This window comes from Amblyomma americanum, chromosome 4 (genome assembly GCF_052857255.1).
Source record: "Amblyomma americanum isolate KBUSLIRL-KWMA chromosome 4, ASM5285725v1, whole genome shotgun sequence".
In the NCBI taxonomy this organism is placed as follows: Eukaryota; Metazoa; Arthropoda; class Arachnida; order Ixodida; family Ixodidae; genus Amblyomma; species Amblyomma americanum.
Genome location: NC_135500.1, coordinates 136,383,628 through 136,390,197, shown reverse-complemented (window position 1 = coordinate 136,390,197; position 6,570 = coordinate 136,383,628).

The following is a 6,570-nucleotide window of genomic DNA, read 5'->3' as shown; positions in this document are numbered from 1 at the left end:
TGATATTAACACCAAAATACGACCCATTCCAATTTCCATCCTGTCATCTGAAACGACTAAAGTTGTGCAGGTTCAGTTTCAAGTTTAGCAAAGAATCATGAAGGCTATGTAGTAAAGCTGTAGCAGAAACTTATTTGGGTAAGTGTACTGCACAAAACCCAGCATGTCTTAAACTTAATAAGCATGAAGGTGCGTCAAAACTGCCGCGACGGCTTTCCCTGCCCTGCAGTTTCAACGTAATATAAGTATATATTTCTCAGCGTAACTTAGTCAAGAAATCATTAGCGCAGTAACTGCCTCACCCGCCGCGGTGGCTCAGTGGTTTGGACACTCGGCTACTGCTCCGGAGTACCCGGGTTCGAACCCGACCGCGGCGACCGCGTTTCAATGGAGGCGAAACGCTAAGGTGCCCGTTTGCTGTGCGATGTCAGTGCACGTTAAAGATCCCCGGGTGGTCGAAATTATTCAGGCGCCCTCCACTACGGCACCTCTTTCTTTATTCTCTTAGTCGTTCCTTTATCCCTTCCCTTACGGCGCAGTTCAGGTGTCGGCCGATATCTGAGAGAGATACAACACCATTTCTCTTCCCCAAAAACCAATTTTCTTTCTTTCTGATCCGGAGTTCCCGAGCTTTAACCAGAACTGGGCGGCTGCGTTTCGATGGAGGAGAAACGCTCAGGCGCCCGTGCGCTGTGCGATGTCAATGCACTTTAAAGATCCCCAGGTGGTCAAAATTATTCCCACTATGCCACCTCTTTCTTCCTTTCTTCTCTTAGTCCCTCCTTTATCCCTTCCCTTACGGCACGGTTCAGGTGTCCGTCGATATGTGAGATAGGTACCGCGCCAATTCCATTCCCTAAAAAATACCCAACCAACCAACCAACCAGGTTGCAGGTTACATCTTAATAACAGGGTGAAGTTTGGGTCACTGACCTAGTCAAAAACAAACGAAAATGACGTTTCCGGTCCCGTACGGGACCCTTGTTCACAATAAGACTGTCAAAGAAGAAGGCGGGATTATATAGTCTTCAGGATTGTTCCTAATCTTTTTGCGTAGATATGATGAAGAGAGCCTTGATTCCTGTTCAAAGTATATTTCGTCGTCCTGATGACTAATGATTCCAGATGCAGTCTTTTCAAATTATTTCTTTCTGTGGCTACAATCTCCGCCTCGTCCCAGGCTATCTCGTGGCCAGTGGTCTGCACGTGCTCGGCGATAGCGTTCTTTGATGCGCGATGATTCCTTACGTCGCCTTGATGGTCTTTCATTCGTCTCTGGAAGTTCCCGGTTTCGCCGATATAGACGGATGTGCAGTCATTGCAGGGAACTTTGTAAACCACACCAGGAAATTTGTCGCATGGCAGGGGGTCCTTTACGTTCACAAGTTCGGCACGTAGCTTGCTTGTTGGCACGTGGGCGATGTGCACTCCGTGCTTCCTGAAGATTCGGGAAAGGGTTTCACTGACTCCAGGTACATAAGGAACTGCAGCACGCTTCATGGTTTTTGCGCTTCCATCTCGTTGTCCCCTCGTGCGTTGCAAGTTTTTAGACATATTGTTCACAAGGTTCCTGGGGTAACCGTTACGCTCGAGATCCCTTTTTATCACCTTGAGTTCGTTGCTGAAGCTTTCCGGGTCTGCGCAGACATTTCTTGCATGGTTCAGTAGTGACGAGATAACTGATCGCTTGTAAGCCAAGGGGTGGGACGATTCAAAGTCGAGATATCGTCCGGAGTGTGTCGGCTTTCGGAACATGCTGAAACTTAAGCGGCACGCGGCACGCTTGACGTTGATGTCCAAAAACGGTATGCTGCCATTCATTTCCTCTTCCACGGTAAAATTTATAGATGGCTCCGTGGCATTGAGATGGCCAAGGAAGCTTAGTAGATTCTGCTTGTTCAGAATGCAAAAGCAGTCATCCACGTACCTCAGGAACACCTTTGGACGTGGCTTGAATGAGTTCAGGGCTTTGCTTTCAATGGTTTCCATTGTAAGGTTGGCAGCCGTCACTGAAATTGACGCTCCCATAGCAGTACCAAAAATCTGCTTGTACAGCGTACCGTTGTAAACGAAATACGTGTTAGCCAGACAGAAGCGAAGGAGTTCAGTGATCTCGCTAACTTCCAACGGCGTACGATCTGGGAAGGATGGATCGTTCTTCAGGGCCTCTTTGCAGGTGTGAACGGCAAGTTCGACCGGAACACTCGTGAACAATGAGCAAACATCGAATGACACAAGTATATCATTTTCATCCAGGGTAACGTCCTTGATCTTCTCAATGAAATCTTGCGAATTCTTGATGTGCGTCGCTGACTTTCCCACCAATGGAGCCAAAACATTGTGCAGGTATCCAGACAACTTGAAAAGCGGGGATCTTGTGTAATCCACGATTGGCCTGAGCGGAGTTCCAATTTTGTGGATCTTGGGCAAACCATATATTGCGGGAGCCGATCCATTTGTGCAAAGAAGCCTGTAGTAAAGCTTCTTTTGAGAAGGGGGGAGACCACTGAATATGTCCGAAAGGATTTTTTGGAGACTTGACTGCACTTTTGAAGCCGGATCCTTGGTAAACTTACAGTAGGTCCTTTCGTCCTCGAGCAACTCGGTCATTTTTTAGAGGTAGGCGGAGCGGTCAAGGACCACCGTTACATTTCCTTTGTCCGCGGGCAGAATGGCGATGTCTTTATTTTTCCGCAGTGACTTGAGCGCCTTACACTCAGCTTCGGAAAGATTCTGTTCGCAGCATTTCGTCCGCATTCCTTTAAGTATACCAACTGCGTTCGTCCTGACATCTTCTTGGACGTCTTGATCCAGAAGGCTGACGGCTCTTTCCACAGCGCAAATCGTCTTGCGTGTGTCTGGCGGCTTTCCTTGATTGAAATTCAAACCTCGGCTGAGCACCATTTCTTCCGCCGAACTCAGGGCATACGATGACATGTTCTGAACCTTAAAGGTTGCTGTTGCTGGCTTGTTCCCTTTTTCGTCCAGCAAAATGCATAGCTTTCTGTTCTGAGAAACCTCGCACTTTTTGGTTGTGCGCCTCATTTCTTGATTGGCAACGAGTTGTATCTCAGGGAACACATCCGGAATGCGGAATTCTAGCTGCCGCTTCGCGAAGAAAGCTTCGTGCTGCAGACGCTTTAAAGTGCACTTACATTCGTCGATGCGGTCTTGCGGTCTTGTACGAGCTGCCGTTCTGCCTTTGTCACCACCTTGCGTCCGAAAGCAGTGTTCACAGGTCGACGAAGCTCCAGTGACCTTGGGGTAACGTTGTTGGATTTGCACTCCAGGCTAAAACGTAAGTGCGTGCTGAAGGCAGCCAGGCGTGCAGAGATGCTTATGAAACGCCTTATTCCAATGACAGCTTGTTGACCAAATTGATGGCGGAGATTGTAGCCACAGAAAGAAATAATTCCAAAAGACTGCATCTAGAATCATTAGTCATCCAGACGACGAAAGATACTTTGAACATGAATCAAGGCTCTCTTCATCATATCTACGCAAAAAGATTAGGAACAATCCTGAAGACTATATAATCCCGTCTTCTTTTTTGACAGTCTTATTGTGAACAAGGGTCCTGTACGGGACCCGAAACGTCATTTTCGTTTGTTTTTGACTTGGTCAGTGACCGAAACTTCACCCTGTTATTAAGCTTCATCCTGACCAGACGGTATTTCGTCGAACGTTAGACTATAGGTTACATCTTCCGTATTTATGACAGCAGAAAACTTAGACATGGTGGCAATCTGTATAAAAAGAGCAAATGTTCCCCCCCCCCCCCCCCCCCCCCCCCACTGTCTTTATGTTCACACTTCCTGTGACGTAGCCGTGGGAATGGGTACAACCAGGTTGGTGGTGGTGGTGGTAGTGGTTTTTTTATTAAAATAATAGTAGAAAGGAAGGAAAAGATTTTTGCTAGCCCCGTCATCTGCCACCGATACTGGAGCATCTGAGCTGGGTCAGCGGAAATAAAGGATAGCAGGCAGAATGGAGAAATGAAATGAAAGAGGTGAGGGGACAGGAAGAGAGGATGGGGGAGAAGTAATATATACAAGCTACTTACACAATAAGAAATGTGTCCAGGTTGTGCACGTGATTAGTTCATGTTGGAGGAATTAAAACACACGCGTACAGCACTGTGTTGGCTACAACTGGAGTGGGGCGTCCAGTTATTAATCGTTCAAGGTAGAACTCGCGAAGCGTTCGGTCACTCCGTGTAACTACCTGACGGAGAAGAGACGGGACGTGAAGCCCGTGTGTTCGAGGAATGCACAGAGGCTCACCAAGGTTCGTTCACGAGTGCGCGCACTGCCCTGCGGCCACAATAGCGTCTTGAGGTTGTCTGGTAGTAAGCATATCGCGACGAGCATCGGCGAACGCGGCACAGTGAAGGAGCAGGTGTTCTAGAGTTTGCACTGCACCGCATTCGTCACACACATCACTCGTCGCGATTCCGTGACGCTCCCGTCGTTCCCCGGGCCACACGCAGCCAATGCGCGCGCGAAGGATCCTTACGCGTTGCGACCGTGTAAGTGCGCGACAGCCAGTGATAATCTCGATGTGCTCACCTCCTGCGATGCGTGGGTCGGGGTGCTGCTTTCGGAGATGGTCGTGGATGGCCGCACGCACGTCCTCCAGCGCAAGGGGCAGATCGCTGGCAGGTATTTGGTGTGCAGTGGTCGCGAGGTCGTCAGCTTCTCCGTTGCTGGCGATACCGCAGAGACCGGGCACCCACTGTGCACGCACGGCACATCCTATCTGCGCGAGGCGCTCGATACGCGAGCGAATTTCCCGCACTAGTGGGGTACCACGGGCGTTAGATTGCAGGCGGCTGAGGGCGGCGCGGGAGTCGCACAGCAGAGCACTCCTGGGCGGCGGAGGGCGAGCAGCAGGTCCAGCCCGAGCCGGATCCCCAATCAACTCCGCCGTGGTGGAGGAGCCCAGGAAGGTTGCGTGTTGCTGGCTGTGCAGTCGCAGGGCGGGGATGGTAGCCGCCGCAGCAAGGGAGCAGCTGTCGCGGGCCACTGAGCCATCGGTGTACACGAGTAGATTGTCCTGGAGTTCCTCGTTTATTACGGCTCTGGCCAGATGCTGCACAGCACAGAGGGGTGTGCTCCGCTTTCCCGCGATGCCGACGATCTCTCGCTGTACCTCCTAGGCAGCAGGCCAGGAGGCGCCGGAGCCGTAGGGGGGTGGGCCTTGAGTGAATTGCTCATACTCGAGAAGCGCCGCGCCCATTCGTGAGCGCGGGTGAGAGCGTATCCGCTGCAGCAGCGAGCCGCCGTCCGGTGCGCGGCGAAGCCGGTCGGTGTGATTCAGTGCCCTGCGCGCTGCTTGGAGCTCAAGTGGCCAGGCGCCTGCCCCGGCCAATGCTGCGGCGCACTGCGAGTTTTTGGGCAGGCCTAGGCACATGCGCAAGGACTTGCGGTGCTGGAGCTCGAGTTTTTTCCAGGTTTCGTGTTTTTTTTAGAGACGAGCAGGTTCGAGCCTGTCTTTTTTGAAGAGCCGCGCAAGCGGGAAGTCTTGGAGGTGGCTTCCGCAGTCCTCGGAACAGGTCGTGGTTCCGGTCACGTTCCTTCCTTCGCTGGGAGGTGGTGGGGGTGAAAATATTTATTAATCATAGAGAGAGGTGTTGGGGGTCGTGACCTGAGGGGTCACGCCCTTTAAACCGCTAGGTGGGATGCCTAGCTAAGCATCCCATTGGCGGTTCCCGCTGCCCGGGCGCGCTGCCTTAAGGCCCTTTGGGCCTCGAGGGTGCAGCATCCGGACAGGGTCGCCTCGCAGTCCTCTCAGCAGGGGTTTGGGATAGGGGGCAGAGGTGAGCTCTGCTGGCAGGCCCACACTATGTGGTAGCAGCCAGACACTTGCCCGCAGTGCGAGCACAGCCCATGGAATTGTGTATTGAAATGCTTTAGAGTTGCAGGCCACAGCATCGGGTTAGTGAGCAGGCGCCGAAGTAGCTCCTCGTTGGCCTTCCCCAGCCCTCCTTTGCAACGGGGCGGGAAGAGTTTGGTGCTGGATTTGTAATTATCGCATATCTCCTTAGAAGTGTAAACCGGATTGAAATCGGAGTCCTGGTCAGCGTCGGGTCCCGTGGGAAATGCCCGGAGAGAGAGCGCGCGGGCGGCGGCGTCGGCTGCTTTGTTTCCGTAGAGGCTTTGGTGACCTGGAACCCAAACGAGACATAGGTGCGCAGGAACCCAGTCTCGGCTACAATTGTGGTAGATGCAATAAGCCAAGGGAGTAACCCACCCTTGCTCGACGTTTCGACAAGCCCCTCGCGAGTCGGTGATTATGTATTTGGAGGAGGAGTCGGAGGCTGCCAGGGCGATGGCAACCTCTTCTGCGTGAATTGCTGACTGGGCCTTGAAAGTAAGGCCGTCTACTGTTTTGCCCTCGTGCACGACCGTGGTCATGTACCATCCCCTGGGGTATGGGCCGGAGGCGTCTACATAGAATACTCCAGGTTTGCTCCCAAAACGGCGGTGCAAGGCTTCCACTCGTGCCAGGCAGCTGCCATTATGGTCCTCTATGTACATGTTGGTGGGGAAAGGCCGCGCATGGAGAGCG